Genomic DNA, 6,000 nt, shown 5'->3' on the forward strand with positions numbered 1-6,000 from the left:
CACATCTAATACACAATATGTTTATCAGGATTTTCTATTAGCGATATTAGTTATATACACAAATTTTTTTCATTCGGTTTTCAATTATTAGCTATAGATTAAATAAGTAACACGTCACTAGAAAATAAAGAAATGGTTAATCTATTCAAGATAATTACGTATTTACAAAATACCGTCTCAATTCATCCTATTTCATTAGATTCGGGATGTGATATGGTTCCGAAGGATGAACCGGATATGGACAGTTCCAACAAGATTTCATTCTTGAACAAAAATCCATTTTTTTATTTATTTCATCTATTCCATAACCGGAACAGGGGAGGCTACACGTTACACCACGATTTTGAATCAGAAGAGAGATTTCAAGAAATGGCAGATTTACTCACTCTATCAATAACCAAGCCGGATCTGGTACTCAACTGAATGAATATTTTACCTATTTCACTCATATCTTCCATAACATCTTCTAGTACCGAGTGTGAAAGGTGAAAGCCGCTTTATGTATCAAAATTTACCTATTTCACATTGGCATATTCACTCCTCCCATAAGTCCATAACACTTCCAAACAACTAGTAATAAAGTTATGTTATTAAAAGTAGCTCCTATTGATAAAAGGAAAAGTACCATTGTTTCATATATGTATGTAGACTATTAGGTTCATGCACCATTTCCCCTACCCATATACACAAATCATTACATTGAGCCACATTCGAGTATATCACTCTCATCCATATTATCATTAGGTTCTTTACCAAGAAAAATGTGAGTATAAATGAAGCAAAGTATATATGATATTTAAATTTTCTAACAACATCAATACATCTTTCTTTTCTGTCCTCTGTCTTGATTCACTCGCTCCTTTCCCTCACACGAAAAGTATTCCATAAGTCGGTGGTGATTAGTTATTTTGACAAGATACATTTGACCATATCCCATGTTCCAATATACCTCATGATACGTTGTTGACGTGTCAAACCCAGGTATTGGGCTTCCCAAGCTTTAACCACTACTAGAAAAAGGACCTTCAATGACTTGCGCACAATGACACGCAGTGATTTATGACGCACAAATGTGTGTGTCATTAAAAATGTCAAATTTTAAAAATTTAAAAGATTTATGACAGTTTTTTTGTGTGTCATTGAACCAGTGTCATAAACTAGAAAAATAACCTTGATTGTCATATATGCATGTCATCTTTAAATCCAAATAAAAAAAATTAACCTCCAACGCATTATCTCTCAACATAGTACCTAACACTCAACATCATCACTCCACCTCTCAATTGAACATCTATTCACCGGCCAGGGTTCCATCAGTCCCACCACGACTCTATCACCAACACGCCGCTACACCACCCCGTTTGATAAACCACAAATCTGTCACCACCATGGCACAACACCACCACGGCTGATATACCACAACAGTTCAATTTTTCAGTCGGCTAGGGTTCGGCCAAGGTTTGATTTGGAGTTAATTGAAGTAAAAATTCAAATACCAGACCACCTTAGCACCCAATTCAAGTCAGTAAACGAATCATTTGCAGGTAATTGAGCCCGAATTTCATGTAACTGAGCCCTAATTTCTGTTAATTGATATCGTTATTTTGTTTTTAGGTATATTGTTGTGATTTTTTCAAGGTTTCTTTGTTGACGTTGTGTTTTTCAGTTTAGGCTGGATCCGTTTTTGGAGACTAAATTTCGTTCTCGGTATTTTATAGTTTAAAGGGGTTGCGGATGCTAATGAGCAGGTACATAATGAAATTGGGAAAAGTTGAAGTATTTCATGATATGAATTCATAGTGGTTGGTTTATTAATGGGTTTTTTATTCTTATTTCAGGTGGAGATAACACGGGAATATGATGATGATGCTTGAAGCATTGATTTTGAGAAAGGGATTTTTTTTTGGTTATGAACAAAATTCTGCTATTTCATTATTTGTTAGATTTTTTTGATTTATGATGATGATGCTTGAAGCATTGATTTTGAGAAAGTGGCGTCTGGGAAATCTCAGTCAGTTGTTAAAAGATTTTAGGAAGAACAGATGAAAATGAATGACTGGGTGGTTCAAACTAAAGGTATGTTTTGTGATGATAACCTTAGCATATTGCTGCATATAATAATCATGTAGTTTTCTGAAAATTTTTGTTTACTTTTTAGAAGCCTGACCATTTCATTTATCTGTTGGTTTATGATCATGCCGATCTTGAAAGCTCGACAAGTTGTTCACCTATATCCTCTAGATCACCAAAAAGTAAAGTTGTGTTTTTTTCAATCTCAACTTTACTTGCTTGAGAATTATGCACTGTTAGTTAAGCTAATTGAATTTGATATGCTCATGCTCTCTAATTGCAGGCTTATTATAACTGGGCTATTGCCATATGGCCCATATCTCATCAGTAAACAAACAACTTTCTCGAAAAGTTTTTTGGAGGTATATGTTTATAAAGATTTTGTATTCTCCTCTAATTGTGGATAACATTAAAGAGTAAAAGATTAGGTAGAAAATGTTTATAAAGTTCATGTTAATGACCCGAAACTATAAATCAAGGTAAAAAATGCTCATTTATAGTGTTCTTACGATTTGTCTTCAATCTGCAGCTATTTTACGATTTGTCTTCAATCTGCAGTTAATAATACACTGTAGACAGTAGTTTTGCTACATTGAGATGCCCCCAAAAAATAAATCATGTACCACATAGTTTTTATAATTTATTATATTTTTGAAGTAAGACTGTTTGTGTCCCGTTGCTAGTGAATTCATGTGTAGGGGTATAATTATAGTAATTATTAGAACTTTGAAATTAATTGAGGGATTTGACGATTACTGAAGAGGTATGTACCCGCCTCAACACCGAGCAAGGCGGGTCAACCCACAAGATATAGACAAGAGGCTTGAAATCAAGACATTAAGAAGTAACAAAGCCAAAACCTATGCGCATGGCGCGTATCACATATGCTCATGCATCACACGCTCAGGCATCATATGCCCAGGCACCACACATGCTCAGGCATCATATGCCCAGGCACCACACATGCTCAGGCATCATATGCCCAGGCACATATATGCTCGCGCATCACATATGCTCACGCATATCACATATGCGCGTGGCGCATCAGCGCGCGGCGCATATCACATGCTCGTGCATATCACATCTGCGCATGAAACATCTGCGCGTGAGAATAAAGAGAAGACCTCGCGCATCCTCAGGATTGGCGCATATCACACATGCACATAATCAACCTCGTCCTTATCCAAATCAAGATTAGGGCAACCTTGATTGTGCACGTCAGACAACCTTCCAGAAGGTATCTTTTTAAGGAATAAGAATATGCTGATGTTGACAGCTGCCAAATGAAAGGTGGACAACTCAGCATAACCCATGTGCTACCACGTGATTATAACCAATGAGAAAGCACCAGGTGTCCCAGAGGACACGTGGCGCAGAGCAATTGGAGGAGGCCAACAAGGCTGAGCCCAATCAGTGGAAACCCTAGCACTATAAATACAGCATCAACTCCACAAGGAGAGACATGATATCACATTCAATCATATTCAATTACATTCAATCAGACAGTTACATCCAGTAACACAATCACACAGAGTATTCAGCTATTAAGCAATACTCTCCAGATTTCCTTACTTTGATATTATTATCTTCTCCCACAAATACTTATTCTCACACCGGAGGGTTACCCCAAAGAGGACCCCTCTGTCCCTTTCTGAGGGGTAAGTTGACGGTGCTGTTCATTTTGTAGGTGGAAGAACACAGATCCAAGAAAACCATCGGTGAAATAGTATAATCACACCCGAGGAAAGTAGATCGTCTACCAGTGAGTCGATCCACGCTTCTTCATTGGCGCCATCCACTGTTACAACGGCAACAAGATCTCATCAGATCTATATAAAAAACAATTTTTCACCATGGTTTCTGGCGTTCATAACGTTGATCAAGCTCTGGAGGATATTGAACGTGAGGATGTTAATGAGGGACAACAGTTTCTGAGGGCGCAGCGTGATTCTACGCGCGCCACCAGTAACCGTCCTTTCATCACAACTCCTCATGGTCAGACTGAAACTCCTCCAGACGATCTTACGTTACAAAATCTTGCCGCGCGCGAAACAAAAAGGACCAATGGGTCCAGAAGAGGAAACAAATGATCCTAAAGAATGGCTCATAAACGAGCAGCGGCGTCTAATGGACAAGTACAATGACATGGTCAAACAGAAAAAGCTAGCCGACTTAACACAAAGGCAAGCGTTTGATAAGCAAACTGTTCATGGAACAAAAAGGCCGCGCGCGCCGGAAGAAGGACATTCTGTTCACACTGCACACACTGAGTTCAGTGATGAAGAAGTGCACAGCATGAGGAAGACGCGAGATACTCATGCAGGAGGCTCACAGCTCCGCGCGCCTGTGAACATGGCGCCTGGAGCCAGAGCCGATCTGCATCTGCACATACCGTACAGCCCACCAGTTAGAGGGCAAGTGGACGTAACCACACCGTACAGACCAGCCATCTTGGTGAAACATTCAAAGTTCACTGAGCGCATCGCTAAGGCTCCCATCCAGCACAAAACCAAGATGCCAAGTGGTTTGGGCAAATATGACGGCACAACAGATCCAGACGATTTCTTGCAAGGTTTTTACAACACGGGAAACCTAGAGAGCTGGACGATGCCAACATGGTGTCACATGTTTGCTCGCTGCCTCACGGGCGCGGCGCGTGTTTGGTTCGAGAGCTTGCCGACTGGGCAAATCGATGGGTTCGAGGAACTGTTGGAAAAGTTCCAAGCCCACTTCGTACAGCAGCGCAGACACACGCGCGACCCTGATGACATCATGCACTGCGTGCGCAGGAATGATGAAACGATTGAAGACTACATCACTCGTTTCAATCAGGAGTCTCTGGCAATCGGAGGTATAACTGAGCAACTCCTGCGCGTGGCCTTTATACAAGGCGCGCGCAGTGATCAACTCCGCCGAGCTCTCGTAAGCAGAGATGGCATGCCCACCACTTGGGCCAAACTAATGGAAGCATCGCGAGTCTTCGCGAGAAATGAAAAACAAATTGCCCAAGATATGGAAAGAGAAAGAGCGCATCAAGCTGAGTCACCGCGCAGCAAAGAAAAAAGGGGCAAACAGAACTCTGTATGGTCCAGGTTGCAACCAACCAGTTTTTCTTCCGCAGAAAAGCAGGCGCAACCAACCTCACCCCAGCCCCAAAAAGACGTTCGTAGTCGCGTGGAGGGTGACAAGAGGGAGGGCAGCAGAGATCCTAGCAAACCTCTGCCAAGAATATGGACTCCCCTCACTAAAACGCCTTCACAGGTGTTAAGCACTGAGAATGTCCAATTCAAAAGCCCCAAGCCACTACACTACAAGGGACCATCAGACAGTGGCAAGTACTGTGAGTTTCACAAGTCCACAGGACACAACACTGATGCATGCCACCACTTGAAGGATGCAATTGAAAAGGACGTGAAATCAGGCAAGCTGGCTCACCTGGTGAAAAACTCAAGACCAGAAAATGAACAATCAGAAGCCTCAGCCAGCAAAAAGTACAAAAGAATCTGTGTAGCCGAGGGAGGAAGGCAAGGGCAAACATCAAGAAAGAGAAGCGCGCAAATCCAAGGAGATTGGCGCGAGCAACAAGTAATCTTCCCAAGAATCAGGGGAGGCCCTTCTATCAGCAGTCCTCTTATCATCACTACACACATTGCTCATTACGAAGTGTCAAAAGTCCTGGTGGACACTGGCAGCGAATCGGATATCATGTATGAGCAATGTTTCAGAAAACTGGATCCGGCAGACCAAGCAAGGCTTGAAATTGTGAATGCACCAATCTCTGGTGTTTCAAATGAAATCATTCATCCCCTAGGTCAAATACAATTTGAGCTAACTATGGGGGATGAGAAACACAAGCGAGCCGAAGTTGTCAACTTCTTGGTCTTGCCCACCACTTCCTGCCACAATATGATCTTGGGTAGGGAAACGATT

This window comes from Bidens hawaiensis, unplaced genomic scaffold (genome assembly GCF_021521415.1).
Source record: "Bidens hawaiensis isolate Kalapana, Puna unplaced genomic scaffold, B.hawaiensis_p1.1 tig00028508_1, whole genome shotgun sequence".
In the NCBI taxonomy this organism is placed as follows: Eukaryota; Viridiplantae; Streptophyta; class Magnoliopsida; order Asterales; family Asteraceae; genus Bidens; species Bidens hawaiensis.